Below are 24,959 nucleotides of genomic sequence, written 5' to 3' on the forward strand. Positions count from 1 at the left end.
CATGTTATAGTATGACTTTTTGATCATATTTTAGACGACATGCTATAGTATGACTTTTTTATCATATTTTAGACGACATGCTACAGTATGACTTTTTGATCATATTTTAGACGACATGCTATAGTATGACTTTTTTATCATATTTTAGACGACATGCTACAGTATGACTTTTTTATCATATTTTAGACGACATGCTACAGTATGACTTTTTTATCATATTTTAGACGACATGCTACAGTATGACTTTTTTAGCATATTTTAGACGACATGCTATAGTATGACTTTTTTATCATATTTTAGACGACATGCTACAGTATGACTTTTTGATCATATTTTAGACGACATGTTATAGTATGACTTTTTGATCATATTTTAGACGACATGCTATAGTATGACTTTTTGATCATATTTTAGACGACATGCTATAGTATGACTTTTTTATCATATTTTAGACGACATGCTACAGTATGACTTTTTTATCATATTTTAGACGACATGCTACAGTATGACTTTTTTATCATATTTTAGACGACATGCTACAGTATGACTTTTTTAGCATATTTTAGACGACATGCTATAGTATGACTTTTTTAGCATATTTTAGACGACATGCTACAGTATGACTTTTTGATCATATTTTAGACGACATGCTATAGTATGACTTTTTGATCATATTTTAGACGACATGCTATAGTATGACTTTTTTATCATATTTTAGACGACATGCTACAGTATGACTTTTTGATCATATTTTAGACGACATGCTATAGTATGACTTTTTTATCATATTTTAGACGACATGCTACAGTATGACTTTTTTATCATATTTTAGACGACATGCTACAGTATGACTTTTTTATCATATTTTAGACAACATGCTATAGTATGACTTTTTGATCATATTTTAGACGACATGCTACAGTATGACTTTTTTATCATATTTTAGACGACATGCTATAGTATGACTTTTTGATCATATTTTAGACGACATGCTATAGTATGACTTTTTTATCATATTTTAGACGACATGCTACAGTATGACTTTTTTAGCATATTTTAGACGACATGCTACAGTATGACTTTTTTAGCATATTTTAGACGACATGCTACAGTATGACTTTTTGATCATATTTTAGACGACATGCTATAGTATGACTTTTTTATCATATTTTAGACGACATGCTACAGTATGACTTTTTTAGCATATTTTAGACGACATGCTACAGTATGACTTTTTTAGCATATTTTAGACGACATGCTACAGTATGACTTTTTGATCATATTTTAGACGACATGCTATAGTATGACTTTTTTATCATATTTTAGACGACATGCTACAGTATGACTTTTTAATCATATTTTAGACGACATGCTACAGTATGACTTTTTGATCATATTTTAGACGACATGCTATAGTATGACTTTTTTAGCATATTTTAGACGACATGCTATATTATGACTTTTTTAGCATATTTTAGATGACATGCTATAGTATGACTTTTTTAGCATATTTTAGACGACATGCTACAGTATGACTTTTTTAGCATATTTTAGACGACATGCTATAGTATGACTTTTTTAGCATATTTTAGACGACATGCTATAGTATGACTTTTTGATCATATTTTAGACGACATGCTATAGTATGACTTTTTTAGCATATTTTAGACGACATGCTATAGTATGACTTTTTTAGCATATTTTAGACGACATGCTACAGTATGACTTTTTTAGCATATTTTAGACGACATGCTATATTATGACTTTTTTAGCATATTTTAGACGACATGCTATATTATGACTTTTTTAGCATATTTTAGACGACATGCTATAGTATGACTTTTTTAGCATATTTTAGACGACATGCTACAGTATGACTTTTTTAGCATATTTTAGACGACATGCTATAGTATGACTTTTTTAGCATATTTTAGACGACATGCTATATTATGACTTTTTTAGCATATTTTAGATGACATGCTATAGTATGACTTTTTTAGCATATTTTAGACGACATGCTACAGTATGACTTTTTTAGCATATTTTAGACGACATGCTATAGTATGACTTTTTTAGCATATTTTAGACGACATGCTATATTATGACTTTTTTAGCATATTTTAGACGACATGCTATAGTATGACTTTTTTATCATATTTTAGACGACATGCTATAGTATGACTTTTTTATCATATTTTAGACGACATGCTATAGTATGACTTTATGATCATATTTTAGACGACATGCTATAGTATGACTTTTTTATCATATTTTAGACGACATGCTATAGTATGACTTTTTTAGCATATTTTAGACGACATGCTATAGTATGACTTTATGATCATATTTTAGACGACATGCTATAGTTTGACTTTTTTAGCATATTTTAGACGACATGCTATAGTATGACTTTTTGATCATATTTTAGACGACATGCTATAGTATGACTTTTTTAGCATATTTTAGACGACATGCTATAGTATGACTTTTTTAGCATATTTTAGACGACATGCTACAGTATGACTTTTTTAGCATATTTTAGACGACATGCTATAGTATGACTTTTTTAGCATATTTTAGACGACATGCTATCGTATGACTTTTTTAGCATATTTTAGACGACATGCTATAGTATGACTTTTTGATCATATTTTGGACGACATGCTATAGTATGACTTTTTTAGCATATTTTAGACGACATGCTATAGTATGACTTTTTGATCATATTTTGGACGACATGCTATAGTATGACTTTTTTAGCATATTTTAGACGACATGCTATAGTATGACTTTTTTAGCATATTTTAGACGACATGCTATAGTATGACTTTTTGATCATATTTTGGACGACATGCTATAGTATGACTTTTTTAGCATATTTTAGACGACATGCTATAGTATGACTTTTTTTATCATATTTTAGACGACATGCTATATTATGACTTTTTTAGCATATTTTAGACGACATGCTATAGTATGACTTTTTTAGCATATTTTAGACGACATGCTATAGTATGACTTTTTGATCATATTTTAGACGACACGCTATAGTATGACTTTTTGATCATATTTTAGACGACATGCTATAGTATGACTTTTTTAGCATATTTTAGACGACATGCTATAGTATGACTTTTTTAGCATATTTTAGACGACATGCTATAGTATGACTTTTTTTAGCATATTTTAGACGACATGCTATAGTATGACTTTTTGATCATATTTTAGACGACACGCTATAGTATGACTTTTTGATCATATTTTAGACGACATGCTATAGTTTGACTTTTTGATCATATTTTAGACGACATGCTATAGTATGACTTTTTGATCATATTTTAGACGACATGCTATAGTATGACTTTTTGATCATATTTTAGACGACATGCTATAGTATGACTTTTTGATCATATTTTGGACGACATGCTATAGTATGACTTTTTGATCATATTTTAGACGACATGCTATAGTATGACTTTTTGATCATATTTTAGACGACATGCTACAGTATGACTTTTTTAGCATATTTTAGACGACATGCTACAGTATGACTTTTTTAGCATATTTTAGACGACATGCTATAGTATGACTTTTTTAGCATATTTTAGATGACATGCTATAGTATGACTTTTTTATCATATTTTAGACGACATGCTATAGTATGACTTTTTTATCATATTTTAGACGACATGCTATAGTATGACTTTTTGATCATATTTTAGACGACACGCTATAGTATGACTTTTTGATCATATTTTAGACGACATGCTATAGTATGACTTTTTTAGCATATTTTAGACGACATGCTATAGTATGACTTTTTTAGCATATTTTAGACGACATGCTATAGTATGACTTTTTTATCATATTTTAGACGACATGCTATAGTATGACTTTTTGATCATATTTTAGACGACACGCTATAGTATGACTTTTTGATCATATTTTAGACGACATGCTATAGTTTGACTTTTTGATCATATTTTAGACGACATGCTATAGTTTGACTTTTTGATCATATTTTGGACGACATGCTATAGTATGACTTTTTTAGCATATTTTAGACGACATGCTATAGTATGACTTTTTGATCATATTTTAGACGACATGCTATAGTATGACTTTTTGATCATATTTTAGACGACATGCTATATTATGACTTTTTGATCATATTTTAGACGACATGCTATAGTATGACTTTTTTAGCATATTTTAGACGACATGCTATAGTATGACTTTTTTTATCATATTTTAGACGACATGCTATAGTATGACTTTTTGATCATATTTTAGACGACATGCTATAGTATGACTTTTTTAGCATATTTTAGACGACATGCTATAGTATGACTTTTTTATCATATTTTAGACGACATGCTATAGTATGACTTTTTGATCATATTTTAGACGACATGCTATAGTATGACTTTTTGATCATATTTTAGACGACATGCTATAGTATGACTTTTTTATCATATTTTAGACGACATGCTATAGTATGACTTTTTGATCATATTTTAGACGACATGCTATAGTTTGACTTTTTGATCATATTTTAGACGACATGCTATAGTTTGACTTTTTGATCATATTTTGGACGACATGCTATAGTATGACTTTTTTAGCATATTTTAGACGACATGCTATAGTATGACTTTTTGATCATATTTTAGACGACATGCTATAGTATGACTTTTTGATCATATTTTAGACGACATGCTATATTATGACTTTTTGATCATATTTTAGACGACATGCTATAGTATGACTTTTTGATCATATTTTAGACGACATGCTATAGTATGACTTTTTTATCATATTTTAGACGACATGCTATAGTATGACTTTTTTAGCATATTTTAGACGACATGCTATAGTATGACTTTTTTATCATATTTTAGACGACATGCTATAGCATGACTTTTTGATCATATTTTAGACGACATGCTATAGTATGACTTTTTTATCATATTTTAGACGACATGCTATAGTATGACTTTTTGATCATATTTTAGACGACATGCTATAGTATGACTTTTTGGTCATATTTTAGACGACATGCTATAGTATGACTTTTTGATCATATTTTAGACGACACGCTATAGTATGACTTTTTGATCATATTTTAGACGACATGCTATAGTTTGACTTTTTGATCATATTTTAGACGACATGCTATAGTATGACTTTTTGATCATATTTTAGACGACATGCTATAGTTTGACTTTTTGATCATATTTTGGACGACATGCTATAGTATGACTTTTTTAGCATATTTTAGACGACATGCTATAGTATGACTTTTTTATCATATTTTAGACGACATGCTATAGTATGACTTTTTGATCATATTTTAGACGACACGCTATAGTATGACTTTTTGATCATATTTTAGACGACATGCTATAGTATGACTTTTTGATCATATTTTGGACGACATGCTATAGTATGACTTTTTGATCATATTTTAGACGACATGCTATAGTATGACTTTTTTAGCATATTTTAGACGACATGCTATAGTATGACTTTTTTAGCATATTTTAGACGACATGCTATAGTATGACTTTTTTTATCATATTTTAGACGACATGCTATAGTATGACTTTTTGATCATGTTTTAGACGACATGCTATAGTTTGACTTTTTGATCATATTTTAGACGACATGCTATATTATGACTTTTTTAGCATATTTTAGATGACATGCTATAGTATGACTTTTTTAGCATATTTTAGACGACATGCTATAGTATGACTTTTTTAGCATATTTTAGACGACATGCTATATTATGACTTTTTTAGCATATTTTAGATGACATGCTATAGTATGACTTTTTTATCATATTTTAGACGACATGCTACAGTATGACTTTTTTATCATATTTTAGACGACATGCTATAGTATGACTTTTTTAGCATATTTTGGACGACATGCTATAGTATGACTTTTTTAGCATATTTTAGACGACATGCTATATTATGACTTTTTTAACATATTTTGGACATGCTATAGTATGACTTTTTGATCATATTTTAGATGACATGCTATATTATGACTTTTTTAGCATATTTTAGATGACATGCTATATTATGACTTTTTTAGCATATTTTAGACGACATGCTACAGTATGACTTTTTTAGCATATTTTAGACGACATGCTATAGTATGACTTTTTTATCATATTTTGGACGACATGCTATATTATGACTTTTTTATCATATTTTGGACGACATGCTATATTATGACTTTTTTAGCATATTTTGGACGACATGCTATAGTATGACTTTTTGGTCATATTTTAGACGACATGCTATAGTATGACTTTTTGGTCATATTTTAGACGACATGCTATAGTATGACTTTTTTATCATATTTTAGACGACATGCTATAGTATGACTTTTTGATCATATTTTAGACGACATGCTATAGTATGACTTTTTTATCATATTTTAGACGACATGCTATAGTATGACTTTTTGATCATGTTTTAGACGACATGCTATAGTTTGACTTTTTGATCATATTTTAGACGACATGCTATAGTATGACTTTTTTATCATATTTTGGACGACATGCTATATTATGACTTTTTTATCATATTTTGGACGACATGCTATATTATGACTTTTTTAGCATATTTTGGACGACATGCTATAGTATGACTTTTTGATCATGTTTTAGACGACATGCTATAGTTTGACTTTTTGATCATATTTTAGACGACATGCTATAGTATGACTTTTTTATCATATTTTGGACGACATGCTACAGTATGACTTTTTTAGCATATTTTAGACGACATGCTATATTATGACTTTTTTAGCATATTTTAGACGACACGCTATAGTATGACTTTTTTTATCATATTTTAGACGACATGCTATAGTATGACTTTTTTATCATATTTTGGACGACATGCTATAGTATGACTTTTTTAGCATATTTTGGACGACATGCTATAGTATGACTTTTTTTATCATATTTTAGACGACATGCTATAGTATGACTTTTTGATCATGTTTTAGACGACATGCTATAGTTTGACTTTTTGATCATATTTTAGACGACATGCTATAGTATGACTTTTTTATCATATTTTGGACGACATGCTATATTATGACTTTTTTAGCATATTTTAGACGACATGCTATATTATGACTTTTTGATCATATTTTAGACGACATGCTATAGTATGACTTTTTGATCATATTTTAGACGACATGCTATATTATGACTTTTTTAGCATATTTTGGACGACATGCTATAGTATGACTTTTTGATCATGTTTTAGACGACATGCTATAGTTTGACTTTTTGATCATATTTTAGACGACATGCTATAGTATGACTTTTTTATCATATTTTGGACGACATGCTACAGTATGACTTTTTTAGCATATTTTAGACGACATGCTATATTATGACTTTTTTAGCATATTTTAGACGACACGCTATAGTATGACTTTTTGATCATATTTTAGACGACATGCTATAGTTTGACTTTTTGATCATATTTTAGACGACATGCTATATTATGACTTTTTTAGCATATTTTGGACGACATGCTATAGTATGACTTTTTGATCATGTTTTAGACGACATGCTATAGTATGACTTTTTTATCATATTTTGGACATGCTATAGTATGACTTTTTGATCATGTTTTAGACGACATGCTATATTATGACTTTTTTAGCATATTTTGGACGACATGCTATAGTTTGACTTTTTGATCATATTTTAGACGACATGCTATAGTATGACTTTTTTAGCATATTTTAGACGACATGCTATAGTTTGACTTTTTTATCATATTTTGGACGACATGCTATAGTTTGACTTTTTTATCATATTTTAGACGACATGCTATAGTATGACTTTTTTAGCATATTTTAGACGACATGCTACAGTATGACTTTTTTAGCATATTTTAGACGACATGCTATAGTATGACTTTTTGATCATATTTTAGACGACATGCTATAGTATGACTTTTTGATCATATTTTAGACGACATGCTACAGTATGACTTTTTGATCATATTTTAGACGACATGCTATAGTTTGACTTTTTTATCATATTTTAGACGACATGCTATAGTATGACTTTTTTAGCATATTTTAGACGACATGCTACAGTATGACTTTTTTAGCATATTTTAGACGACATGCTATAGTATGACTTTTTTAGCATATTTTAGACGACATGCTATAGTATGACTTTTTGATCATATTTTAGACGACATGCTATAGTATGACTTTTTTATCATATTTTAGACGACATGCTACAGTATGACTTTTTGATCATATTTTAGACGACATGCTACAGTATGACTTTTTGATCATATTTTAGACGACATGCTATAGTATGACTTTTTTAGCATATTTTAGACGACATGCTATAGTATGACTTTTTTAGCATATTTTAGACGACATGCTATAGTATGACTTTTTTAGCATATTTTAGACGACATGCTATAGTATGACTTTTTTAGCATATTTTAGACGACATGCTATATTATGACTTTTTTAGCATATTTTAGACGACATGCTATAGTATGACTTTTTTAGCATATTTTAGACGACATGCTATAGTATGACTTTTTTAGCATATTTTAGACGACATGCTACAGTATGACTTTTTTAGCATATTTTAGACGACATGCTATAGTATGACTTTTTTAGCATATTTTAGACGACATGCTATATTATGACTTTTTTAGCATATTTTAGACGACATGCTATAGTATGACTTTTTTAGCATATTTTAGACGACATGCTATATTATGACTTTTTTAGCATATTTTAGACGACATGCTATATTATGACTTTTTTAGCATATTTTAGACGACATGCTATAGTATGACTTTTTGATCATATTTTAGACGACATGCTATAGTATGACTTTTTTATCATATTTTAGACGACATGCTATAGTATGACTTTTTGATCATATTTTAGACGACACGCTATAGTATGACTTTTTTAGCATATTTTAGACGACATGCTATAGTATGACTTTTTGATCATATTTTAGACGACATGCTATAGTATGACTTTTTTATCATATTTTAGACGACATGCTATAGTATGACTTTTTGATCATATTTTAGACGACATGCTATAGTATGACTTTTTTAGCATATTTTAGACGACATGCTATAGTATGACTTTTTTATCATATTTTAGACGACATGCTATAGTTTGACTTTTTGATCATATTTTGGACGACATGCTATAGTATGACTTTTTGATCATATTTTAGACGACATGCTATATTATGACTTTTTTAGCATATTTTGGACGACATGCTATAGTATGACTTTTTGATCATGTTTTAGACGACATGCTATAGTTTGACTTTTTGATCATGTTTTAGACGACATGCTATAGTTTGACTTTTTGATCATATTTTAGACGACATGCTATAGTATGACTTTTTTATCATATTTTGGACGACATGCTATAGTATGACTTTTTTAGCATATTTTGGACGACATGCTATAGTATGACTTTTTTTATCATATTTTAGACGACATGCTATAGTTTGACTTTTTTATCATATTTTAGACGACATGTTATAGTATGACTTTTTGATCATATTTCAGACGACATGCTATAGTATGACTTTTTTATCATATTTTAGACGACATGCTATAGTATGACTTTTTTATCATGTTTTAGACGACATGCTATAGTATGACTTTTTGATCATATTTTAGACGACATGCTATAGTATGACTTTTTGATCATATTTTAGACGACATGCTATGGTATGACTTTTTTATCATATTTTAGACGACATGCTATAGTATGACTTTTTGATCATATTTTAGACGACATGCTATAGTATGACTTTTTTATCATATTTTAGACGACATGTTATAGTATGACTTTTTGATCATATTTTAGACGACATGCTATAGTATGACTTTTTTTATCATATTTTAGACGACATGTTATAGTATGACTTTTTGATCATATTTTAGACGACATGCTATAGTATGACTTTTTTATCATATTTTAGACGACATGTTATAGTATGACTTTTTGATCATATTTTAGACGACATGCTATAGTATGACTTTTTTATCATATTTTAGACGACATGCTATAGTATGACTTTTTGATCATATTTTAGACGACATGTTATAGTATGACTTTTTTATCATATTTTAGACGACATGCTATGGTATGACTTTTTGATCATATTTTAGACGACATGCTATAGTATGACTTTTTGATCATATTTTAGACGACATGCTATAGTATGACTTTTTGATCATATTTTAGACGACATGTTATAGTATGACTTTTTTATCATATTTTAGACGACATGCTATGGTATGACTTTTTGATCATATTTTAGACGACATGCTATAGTATGACTTTTTGATCATATTTTAGACGACATGTTATAGTATGACTTTTTTATCATATTTTAGACGACATGCTATGGTATGACTTTTTGATCATATTTTAGACGACATGCTATAGTATGACTTTTTGATCATATTTTAGACGACATGCTATAGTATGACTTTTTGATCATATTTTAGACGACATGCTATAGTATGACTTTTTTATCATATTTTAGACGACATGCTATAGTATGACTTTTTGATCATATTTTAGACGACATGCTATAGTATGACTTTTTGATTATATTTCGGACGACATGCTATAGTATGACTTTTTGTTCATATTTTAGACGACATGCTATAGTATGACTTTTTGATTATATTTTAGACGACATGCTATAGTATGACTTTTTGATCATATTTTAGACGACATGCTATAGTATGACTTTTTGATTATATTTTAGACGACATGCAATAGTATGACTTTTTGATCATATTTTAGACGACATGCTATAGTATGACTTTTTTATCATATTTTAGACGACATGCTATAGTATGACTTTTTGATCATATTTTAGACGACATGTTATAGTATGACTTTTTTATCATATTTTAGACGACATGCTATGGTATGACTTTTTGATCATATTTTAGACGACATGCTATAGTATGACTTTTTGATCATATTTTAGACGACATGCTATAGTATGACTTTTTGATCATATTTTAGACGACATGCTATAGTATGACTTTTTGATCATATTTTAGACGACATGCTATAGTATGACTTTTTTAGCATATTTTAGACGACATGCTATAGTTTGACTTTTTTATCATATTTTAGACGACATGTTATAGTATGACTTTTTGATCATATTTTAGACGACATGCTATAGTATGACTTTTTTTATCATATTTTAGACGACATGTTATAGTATGACTTTTTGATCATATTTTAGACGACATGCTATAGTATGACTTTTTGATCATATTTTAGACGACATGCTATAGTATGACTTTTTTAGCATATTTTAGACGACATGCTATGGTATGACTTTTTGATCATATTTTAGACGACATGCTATAGTATGACTTTTTGATCATATTTTAGACGACATGCTATAGTATGACTTTTTTATCATATTTTAGACGACATGCTATCGTATGACTTTTTGATCATATTTTAGACGACATGCTATATAGTATGACTTTTTGATTATATTTCGGACGACATGCTATAGTATGACTTTATGATCATATTTTAGACGACATGCTGTAGTTTGACTTTTTGTTCATATTTTAGACGACATGCTATAGTATGACTTTTTGATCATATTTTAGACGACATGCCATAGTATGACTTTTTGTTCATATTTTAGACGACATGCTATAGTATGACTTTTTGTTCATATTTTAGACGACATGCAATAGTATGACTTTTTGATCATATTTTAGACGACATGCTATCGTATGACTTTTTGATCATATTTTAGACGACATGCTATAGTATGACTTTTTGATCATATTTTAGACGACATGCTATAGTATGACTTTTTGATCATATTTTAGACGACATGCTATAGTATGACTTTTTGATCATATTTTAAGACGACATGCTATAGTATGACTTTTTGATCATATTTTGGACGACATGTTATAGTATGACTTTTTGATCATATTTTAGACGACATGCTATAGTTTGACTTTTTGATCATATTTTAGACGACATGCTATAGTATGACTTTTTGATCATATTTTAGACGACATGCTATAGTATGACTTTTTGATCATATTTTAGACGACATGCTATAGTATGACTTTTTTATCATATTTTAGACGACATGCTATAGTATGACTTTTTGATCATATTTTAGACGACATGCTATAGTATGACTTTTTGATTATATTTCGGACGACATGCTATAGTATGACTTTTTGTTCATATTTTAGACGACATGCTATAGTATGACTTTTTGATTATATTTTAGACGACATGCTATAGTATGACTTTTTGATCATATTTTAGACGACATGCTATAGTATGACTTTTTGATTATATTTTAGACGACATGCAATAGTATGACTTTTTGATCATATTTTAGACGACATGCTATAGTATGACTTTTTTATCATATTTTAGACGACATGCTATAGTATGACTTTTTGATCATATTTTAGACGACATGTTATAGTATGACTTTTTTATCATATTTTAGACGACATGCTATGGTATGACTTTTTGATCATATTTTAGACGACATGCTATAGTATGACTTTTTGATCATATTTTAGACGACATGCTATAGTATGACTTTTTGATCATATTTTAGACGACATGCTATAGTATGACTTTTTGATCATATTTTAGACGACATGCTATAGTATGACTTTTTTAGCATATTTTAGACGACATGCTGTAGTATGACTTTTTTATCATATTTTAGACGACATGCTATAGTTTGACTTTTTTATCATATTTTAGACGACATGTTATAGTATGACTTTTTGATCATATTTTAGACGACATGCTATAGTATGACTTTTTTTATCATATTTTAGACGACATGTTATAGTATGACTTTTTGATCATATTTTAGACGACATGCTATAGTATGACTTTTTTATCATATTTTAGACGACATGTTATAGTATGACTTTTTGATCATATTTTAGACGACATGCTATAGTATGACTTTTTTAGCATATTTTAGACGACATGCTATGGTATGACTTTTTGATCATATTTTAGACGACATGCTATAGTATGACTTTTTGATCATATTTTAGACGACATGCTATAGTATGACTTTTTGATCATATTTTAGACGACATGCTATCGTATGACTTTTTGATCATATTTTAGACGACATGCTATATAGTATGACTTTTTGATTATATTTCGGACGACATGCTATAGTATGACTTTATGATCATATTTTAGACGACATGCTGTAGTTTGACTTTTTGTTCATATTTTAGACGACATGCTATAGTATGACTTTTTGATCATATTTTAGACGACATGCTATAGTATGACTTTTTGTTCATATTTTAGACGACATGCTATAGTATGACTTTTTGTTCATATTTTAGACGACATGCAATAGTATGACTTTTTGATCATATTTTAGACGACATGCTATCGTATGACTTTTTGATCATATTTTAGACGACATAGCTATAGCTATGATTTTGATCATATTTTTAGACGACATGCTATAGTATGACTTTTTGATCATATTTTAGACGACATGCTATAGTATGACTTTTTGATCATATTTTAGACGACATGCTATAGTATGACTTTTTGATCATATTTTGGACGACATGTTATAGTATGACTTTTTGATCATATTTTAGACGACATGCTATAGTTTGACTTTTTGATCATATTTTAGACGACATGCTATAGTATGACTTTTTGATCATATTTTAGACGACATGCTATAGTATGACTTTTTTATCATATTTTAGACGACATGCTATAGTATGACTTTTTGATCATATTTTAGACGACATGCTATAGTATGACTTTTTGATTATATTTCGGACGACATGCTATAGTATGACTTTTTTATCATATTTTAGACGACATGCTATAGTATGACTTTTTGATTATATTTTAGACGACATGCTATAGTATGACTTTTTGATTATATTTCGGACGACATGCTATAGTATGACTTTTTTATCATATTTTAGACGACATGCTATAGTATGACTTTTTGATTATATTTTAGACGACATGCTATAGTATGACTTTTTGATCATATTTTAGACGACATGCTATAGTATGACTTTTTGATCATATTTTAGACGACATGCTATAGTATGACTTTTTGATTATATTTTAGACGACATGCTATAGTATGACTTTTTTATCATATTTTAGACGACATGCTATAGTATGACTTTTTGATTATATTTTAGACGACATGCAATAGTATGACTTTTTGATCATATTTTAGACGACATGCTATAGTATGACTTTTTGATCATATTTTAGACGACATGCTGTAGTTTGACTTTTTGATCATATTTTGGACGACATGCTACAGTATGACTTTTTTAGCATATTTTAGACGACATGCTATAGTATGACTTTTTTATCATATTTTAGACGACATGCTATAGTATGACTTTTTTAGCATATTTTAGACGACATGCTATAGTATGACTTTTTGATCATATTTTAGACGACATGCTGTAGTTTGACTTTTTGATCATATTTTGGACGACATGCTACAGTATGACTTTTTTAGCATGTTTTAGACGACATGCTACAGTATGGACTTTTTGATCATATTTTAGACGACATGCAATAGTATGACTTTTTGATCATATTTTAGACGACATGCTGTAGTTTGACTTTTTTAGCATATTTTAGACGACATGCTACAGTATGACTTTTTGATCATATTTTAGACGACATGCTATAGTATGACTTTTTGATCATATTTTAGACGACATGCAATAGTATGACTTTTTGATCATATTTTAGACGACATGCTATAGTATGACTTTTTGATCATATTTTGGACGACATGCTACAGTATGACTTTTTTTAGCATATTTTAGACGACATGCAATAGTATGACTTTTTGATCATATTTTAGACGACATGCTATAGTATGACTTTTTGATCATATTTTAGACGACATGCTATAGTATGACTTTTTTAGCATATTTTAGACGACATGCAATAGTATGACTTTTTGATCATATTTTAGACGACATGCTACAGTATGACTTTTTTAGCATATTTTAGACGACATGCTATAGTATGACTTTTTGATCATATTTTAGACGACATGCTATAGTATGACTTTTTGATCATATTTTGGACGACATGCTACAGTATGACTTTTTGATCATATTTTAGACGACATGCTGTAGTTTGACTTTTTGATCATATTTTGGACGACATTGCTACAGTATGACTTTTTTAGCATGTTTTAGACGACATGCAATAGTATGACTTTTTGATCATATTTTAGACGACATGCTACAGTATGACTTTTTTAGCATGTTTTAGACGACATGCTACAGTATGACTTTTTGATCATATTTTAGACGACATGCTGTAGTTTGACTTTTTGATCATATTTTGGACGACATGCTACAGTATGACTTTTTTAGCATGTTTTAGACGACATGCAATAGTATGACTTTTTGATCATATTTTAGACGACATGCTGTAGTTTGACTTTTTAGCATATTTTAGACGACATGCTACAGTATGACTTTTTGATCATATTTTAGACGACATGCTATAGTATGACTTTTTGATCATATTTTAGACGACATGCTGTAGTTTGACTTTTTGATCATATTTTAGACGACATGCAATAGTATGACTTTTTGATCATATTTTAGACGACATGCTGTAGTTTGACTTTTTTAGCATGTTTTAGACGACATGCTACAGTATGACTTTTTGATCATATTTTAGACGACATGCTATAGTATGACTTTTTGATCATATTTTAGACGACATGCTGTAGTTTGACTTTTTTAGCATATTTTAGACGACATGCTACAGTATGACTTTTTGATCATATTTTAGACGACATGCTGTAGTTTGACTTTTTGATCATATTTTGGACGACATGCTACAGTATGACTTTTTTAGCATATTTAGACGACATGCTATAGTATGACTTTTTGATCATATTTTAGACGACATGCTATAGTATGACTTTTTGATCATATTTTAGACGACATGCTATAGTATGACTTTTTTAGCATATTTTAGACGACATGCTACAGTATGACTTTTTGATCATATTTTAGACGACATGCTGTAGTTTGACTTTTTGATCATATTTTGGACGACATGCTACAGTATGACTTTTTTAGTATATTTTAGACGACATGCTATAGTATGACTTTTTGATCATATTTTAGACGACATGCTATAGTATGACTTTTTGATCATATTTTAGACGACATGCTATAGTATGACTTTTTGATCATATTTTAGACGACATGCTATAGTATGACTTTTTGATCATATTTTTAGACGACATGCTATAGTATGACTTTTTGATCATATTTTAGACGACATGCTATAGTATGACTTTTTTATCATATTTTAGACGACATGTTATAGTATGACTTTTTGATCATATTTTAGACGACATGCTATAGTATGACTTTTTGATCATATTTTAGACGACATGCTATAGTATGACTTTTTGATCATATTTTGGACGACATCCTATAGTATGACTTTTTTAGCATATTTTAGGACGACATGCTACAGTATGACTTTTTGATCATATTTTGGACGACATGCTACAGTATGACTTTTTGATCATATTTTAGACGACATGCTATAGTTTGACTTTTTGATCATATTTTGGACGACATGCTACAGTATGACTTTTTTAGCATATTTTAGACGACATGCTACAGTATGACTTTTTTAGCATATTTTAGACGACATGCTATAGTATGACTTTTTGATCATATTTTAGACGACATGCTATAGTATGACTTTTTTAGCATATTTTAGACGACATGCTGTAGTATGACTTTTTTATCATATTTTAGACGACATGCTATAGTTTGACTTTTTTATCATATTTTAGACGACATGTTATAGTATGACTTTTTGATCATATTTTAGACGACATGCTATAGTATGACTTTTTGATCATATTTTAGACGACATGCTATAGTATGACTTTTTGATCATATTTTAGACGACATGCTATAGTATGACTTTTTGATCATATTTTAGACGACATGCTATAGTATGACTTTTTTAGTATATTTTAGACGACATGCTATGGTATGACTTTTTGATCATATTTTAGACGACATGCTATAGTATGACTTTTTGATCATATTTTAGACGACATGCTATAGTATGACTTTTTTAGCATATTTTAGACGACATGCTATAGTATGACTTTTTGATCATATTTTAGACGACATGCTATAGTATGACTTTTTTATCATATTTTAGACGACATGCTATCGTATGACTTTTTGATCATATTTTGGACGACATGCTATAGTATGACTTTTTGATTATATTTCGGACGACATGCTATAGTATGACTTTTTGATCATGTTTTAGACGACATGCTATCGTATGACTTTTTGATCATATTTTAGACGACATGCTATATAGTATGACTTTTTGATTATATTTCGGACGACATGCTATAGTATGACTTTATGATCATATTTTAGACGACATGCTGTAGTTTGACTTTTTGTTCATATTTTAGACGACATGCTATAGTATGACTTTTTGTTCATATTTTTAGACGACATGCTATAGTATGACTTTTTGTTCATATTTTAGACGACATGCTATCGTATGACTTTTTGTTCATATTTTAGACGACATGCTATAGTTTGACTTTTTGTTCATATTTTAGACGACATGCTATCGTATGACTTTTTGATCATATTTTAGACGACATGCTATCGTATGACTTTTTGATCATATTTTAGACGACATGCTATCGTATGACTTTTTGATCATATTTTAGACGACATGCTATAGTATGACTTTTTGATCATATTTTAGACGACATGCTATAGTATGACTTTTTGATCATATTTTGGACGACATGTTATAGTATGACTTTTTGATCATATTTTAGACGACATGCTATAGTATGACTTTTTGATCATATTTTAGACGACATGTCATAGTTTGACTTTTTGATCATATTTTAGACGACATGCTATAGTATGACTTTTTGATCATATTTTAGACGACATGCTATAGTATGACTTTTTGATCATATTTTAGACGACATGCTATAGTTTGACTTTTTGATCATATTTTAGACGACATGCTATAGTATGACTTTTTGATCATATTTTAGACGACATGCTATAGTATGACTTTTTGATCATATTTTAGACGACATGCTATAGTATGACTTTTTGATTATATTTTAGACGACATGCTATAGTATGACTTTTTGATCATATTTTAGACGACATGATATAGTATGACTTTTTGATTATATTTTAGACGACATGCTATAGTATGACTTTTTGATCATATTTTAGACGACATGCTATAGTATGACTTTTTGATTATATTTTAGACGACATGCTATAGTATGACTTTTTGATCATATTTTAGACGACATGCTATAGTATGACTTTTTGATCATATTTTAGACGACATGCTATAGTATGACTTTTTGATTATATTTTAGACGACATGCTATAGTATGACTTTTTGATCATATTTTAGACGACATGCTATAGTATGACTTTTTTATCATATTTTAGACGACATGCTATAGTATGACTTTTTGATCATATTTTAGACGACATGCTATAGTATGACTTTTTGATCATATTTTAGACGACATGCTATAGTTTGACTTTTTGATCATATTTTAGACGACATGCTATAGTATGACTTTTTGATCATATTTTAGACGACATGCTATAGTATGACTTTTTGATCATATTTTAGACGACATGCTATAGTATGACTTTTTGATTATATTTCGGACGACATGCTATAGTATGACTTTTTGTTCATATTTTAGACGACATGCTATAGTATGACTTTTTGATTATATTTTAGACGACATGCTATAGTATGACTTTTTGATCATATTTTAGATGACATGCTATAGTATGACTTTTTGTTCATATTTTAGACGACATGCTATAGTATGACTTTTTGATTATATTTTAGACGACATGCTATAGTATGACTTTTTGATCATATTTTAGACGACATGCTATAGTATGACTTTTTGATTATATTTTAGACGAAATGCTATAGTATGACTTTTTGATCATATTTTAGACGACATGCTATAGTATGACTTTTTGATCATATTTTAGACGACATGCTATAGTATGACTTTTTGATCATATTTTAGACGACATGCAATAGTATGACTTTTTGATCATATTTTGGACGACATGCTACAGTATGACTTTTTTAGCATATTTTGGACGACATGCTACAGTATGACTTTTTTAGCATATTTTAGACGACATGCTATAGTATGACTTTTTGATCATATTTTAGACGACATGCTAGAGTTTGACTTTTTTAGCATATTTTAGACGACATGCTACAGTATGACTTTTTGATCATATTTTAGACGACATGCAATAGTATGACTTTTTGATCATATTTTAGACGACATGCTGTAGTTTGACTTTTTGATCATATTTTAGACGACATGCTATAGTATGACTTTTTGATCATATTTTGGACGACATGCTATAGTATGACTTTTTTAGCATATTTTAGACGACATGCTACAGTATGACTTTTTGATCATATTTTGGACGACATGCTACAGTATGACTTTTTGATCATATTTTGGACGACATGCTACAGTATGACTTTTTTAGCATATTTTAGACGACATGCTACAGTATGACTTTTTGATCATATTTTGGACGACATGCTATAGTATGACTTTTTGATCATATTTTAGACGACATGCTATAGTATGACTTTTTGATCATTTTTCAGACGACATGCTATAGTATGACTTTTTGATCATATTTTAGACGACATGCTATAGTATGACTTTTTGATCATATTTTAGACGACATGCTATAGTATGACTTTTTGATCATATTTTAGACGACATGTTATAGTATGACTTTTTGATCATATTTTAGACGACATGCTGTAGTTTGACTTTTTGATCATATTTTAGACGACATGCTATAGTATGACTTTTTGATCATATTTTAGACGACATGCTGTAGTATGACTTTTTGATCATATTTTAGACGACATGCTGTAGTTTGACTTTTTGATCATATTTTAGACGACATGCTGTAGTTTGACTTTTTGATCATATTTTAGACGACATGCTATAGTATGACTTTTTGATCATATTTTAGACGACATGCTGTAGTTTGACTTTTTGATCATATTTTGGACAACATGCTATAGTATGACTTTTTGATCATATTTTAGACGACATGCTGTAGTTTGACTTTTTGATCATATTTTAGACGACATGCTGTAGTTTGACTTTTTGATCATATTTTAGACGACATGCTGTAGTTTGACTTTTTGATCATATTTTAGACGACATGCTGTAGTTTGACTTTTTGATCATATTTTAGACGACATGCTATAGTATGACTTTTTGATCATATTTTAGACGACATGCTATAGTATGACTTTTTGATCATATTTTGGACAACATGCTATAGTATGACTTTTTGATCATATTTTAGACGACATGCTGTAGTTTGACTTTTTGATCATATTTTAGACGACATGCTGTAGTTTGACTTTTTGATCATATTTTAGACGACATGCTATAGTATGACTTTTTGATCATATTTTAGACGACATGCTGTAGTTTGACTTTTTGATCATATTTTAGACGACATGCTGTAGTTTGACTTTTTGATCATATTTTAGACGACATGCTATAGTATGACTTTTTGATCATATTTTGGACGACATGCTATAGTATGACTTTTTTAGCATATTTTAGACGACATGCTACAGTATGACTTTTTGATCATATTTTGGACGACATGCTACAGTATGACTTTTTTAGCATATTTTAGACGACATGCTATAGTTTGACTTTTTGATCATATTTTAGACGACATGCTATAGTATGACTTTTTGATCATATTTTGGACGACATGCTATAGTATGACTTTTTGATCATATTTTAGACGACATGCTATAGTATGACTTTTTGATCATATTTTAGACGACATGCTATAGTATGACTTTTTGATCATATTTTAGACGACATGTTATAGTATGACTTTTTGATCATATTTTAGACGACATGCTATAGTTTGACTTTTTGATCATATTTTAGACGACATGCTATAGTATGACTTTTTGATCATATTTTAGACGACATGCTATAGTATGACTTTTTGATCATATTTTAGACGACATGCTATAGTTTGACTTTTTGATCATATTTTAGACGACATGCTATAGTATGACTTTTTGATCATATTTTAGACGACATGCTATAGTATGACTTTTTTATCATATTTTAGACGACATGCTATAGTATGACTTTTTGATCATATTTTAGACGACATACTATAGTATGACTTTTTGATTATATTTCGGACGACATGCTATAGTATGACTTTTTGTTCATATTTTAGACGACATGCTATAGTATGACTTTTTGATTATATTTTAGACGACATGCTATAGTATGACTTTTTGATCATATTTTAGACGACATGCTATAGTATGACTTTTTGATTATATTTTAGACGAAATGCTATAGTATGACTTTTTGATCATATTTTAGACGACATGCTATAGTATGACTTTTTGATCATATTTTAGACGACATGCTATAGTATGACTTTTTGATCATATTTTAGACGACATGCTATAGTATGACTTTTTGATCATATTTTAGACGACATGCAATAGTATGACTTTTTGATCATATTTTAGACGACATGCTGTAGTTTGACTTTTTGATCATATTTTGGACGACATGCTACAGTATGACTTTTTTAGCATATTTTAGACGACATGCTATAGTATGACTTTTTGATCATATTTTAGACGACATGCTATAGTTTGACTTTTTTAGCATATTTTAGACGACATGCTACAGTATGACTTTTTGATCATATTTTAGACGACATGCAATAGTATGACTTTTTGATCATATTTTAGACGACATGCTGTAGTTTGACTTTTTGATCATATTTTGGACGACATGCTACAGTATGACTTTTTTAGCATATTTTAGACGACATGCTATAGTATGACTTTTTGATCATATTTTGGACGACATGCTACAGTATGACTTTTTGATCATATTTTGGACGACATGCTATAGTATGACTTTTTTAGCATATTTTAGACGACATGCTACAGTATGACTTTTTGATCATATTTTGGACGACATGCTACAGTATGACTTTTTGATCATATTTTGGACGACATGCTATAGTATGACTTTTTTAGCATATTTTAGACGACATGCTACAGTATGACTTTTTGATCATATTTTGGACGACATGCTACAGTATGACTTTTTGATCATATTTTGGACGACATGCTACAGTATGACTTTTTTAGCATATTTTAGACGACATGCTACAGTATGACTTTTTGATCATATTTTGGACGACATGCTACAGTATGACTTTTTGGTCATATTTTAGACGACATGCTATAGTATGACTTTTTGATCATATTTTAGACGACATGCTATAGTTTGACTTTTTGATCATATTTTGGACGACATGCTATAGTATGACTTTTTGATCATATTTTAGACGACATGCTATAGTTTGACTTTTTGATCATATTTTGGACGACATGCTACAGTATGACTTTTTGATCATATTTTAGACGACATGCTATAGTATGACTTTTTGATCATATTTTGGACGACATGCTATAGTATGACTTTTTTAGCATATTTTAGACGACATGCTACAGTATGACTTTTTGATCATATTTTGGACGACATGCTACAGTATGACTTTTTGGTCATATTTTAGACGACATGCTATAGTATGACTTTTTGATCATATTTTAGACGACATGCTATAGTTTGACTTTTTGATCATATTTTGGACGACATGCTATAGTATGACTTTTTGATCATATTTTAGACGACATGCTATAGTTTGACTTTTTGATCATATTTTGGACGACATGCTACAGTATGACTTTTTGATCATATTTTGGACGACATGCTATAGTATGACTTTTTTAGCATATTTTAGACGACATGCTACAGTATGACTTTTTGATCATATTTTGGACGACATGCTACAGTATGACTTTTTGATCATATTTTGGACGACATGCTACAGTATGACTTTTTTAGCATATTTTAGACGACATGCTACAGTATGACTTTTTGATCATATTTTGGACGACATGCTACAGTATGACTTTTTGGTCATATTTTAGACGACATGCTATAGTTTGACTTTTTGATCATATTTTGGACGACATGCTATAGTATGACTTTTTGATCATATTTTAGACGACATGCTATAGTTTGACTTTTTGATGATATTTTGGACGACATGCTACAGTATGACTTTTTGATCATATTTTAGACGACATGCTATAGTATGACTTTTTGATCATATTTTGGACGACATGCTATAGTATGACTTTTTGATCATATTTTAGACGACATGCTATAGTTTGACTTTTTGATCATATTTTGGACGACATGCTATAGTATGACTTTTTGATCATATTTTAGACGACATGCTATAGTTTGACTTTTTGATCATATTTTAGACGACATGCTATAGTATGACTTTTTGATCATATTTTAGACGACATGCTATAGTTTGACTTTTTGATCATATTTTGGACGACATGCTATAGTATGACTTTTTGATCATATTTTAGACGACATGCTATAGTTTGACTTTTTGATGATATTTTGGACGACATGCTACAGTATGACTTTTTGATCATATTTTAGACGACATGCTATAGTATGACTTTTTGATCATATTTTGGACGACATGCTACAGTATGACTTTTTGATCATATTTTAGACGACATGCTATAGTGTGACTTTTTGATCATATTTTGGACGACATGCTATAGTATGACTTTTTGATCATATTTTAGACGACATGCTATAGTATGACTTTTTGATCATATTTTAGACGACATGCTATAGTTTGACTTTTTGATCATATTTTGGACGACATGCTATAGTATGACTTTTTGATCATATTTTAGACGACATGCTATAGTTTGACTTTTTGATGATATTTTGGACGACATGCTACAGTATGACTTTTTGATCATATTTTAGACGACATGCTATAGTTTGACTTTTTGATCATATTTTGGACGACATGCTATAGTATGACTTTTTTAGCATATTTTAGACGACATGCTACAGTATGACTTTTTGATCATATTTTGGACGACATGCTACAGTATGACTTTTTGGTCATATTTTAGACGACATGCTATAGTATGACTTTTTGATCATATTTTAGACGACATGCTATAGTTTGACTTTTTGATCATATTTTGGACGACATGCTATAGTATGACTTTTTGATCATATTTTAGACGACATGCTATAGTTTGACTTTTTGATCATATTTTGGACGACATGCTACAGTATGACTTTTTGATCATATTTTAGACGACATGCTATAGTATGACTTTTTGATCATATTTTGGACGACATGCTACAGTATGACTTTTTGATCATATTTTGGACGACATGCTACAGTATGACTTTTTGATCATATTTTAGACGACATGCTATAGTTTGACTTTTTGATCATATTTTGGACGACATGCTACAGTATGACTTTTTGATCATATTTTAGACGACATGCTATAGTTTGACTTTTTGATCATATTTTGGACGACATGCTATAGTATGACTTTTTGATCATATTTTAGACGACATGCTGTAGTTTGACTTTTTTATCATATTTTGGACGACATGCTATAGTATGACTTTTTGATCATATTTTAGACGACATGCTACAGTATGACTTTTTGATCATATTTTAGACGACATGCTGTAGTATGACTTTTTGATCATATTTTAGACGACATGCTATAGTATGACTTTTTGATCATATTTTAGACGACATGCTATGGTATGA

At 29.4% G+C, this 24,959-nt stretch overlaps 1 protein-coding gene across 1 annotated transcript in view; it reads right to left on the minus strand.

The window, feature by feature from the left end:
* The window catches only part of ada2b (adenosine deaminase 2b), a 46,045-nt gene that overhangs the window by 2,084 nt on the left and 19,002 nt on the right, over positions 1 to 24,959 (minus strand). The window lies entirely within an intron of this gene.

Source organism: Embiotoca jacksoni, unplaced genomic scaffold, assembly GCF_022577435.1.
Source record: "Embiotoca jacksoni isolate LCO1_2020_lvr unplaced genomic scaffold, fEmbJac1.0.p SCAF_32, whole genome shotgun sequence".
In the NCBI taxonomy this organism is placed as follows: Eukaryota; Metazoa; Chordata; class Actinopteri; family Embiotocidae; genus Embiotoca; species Embiotoca jacksoni.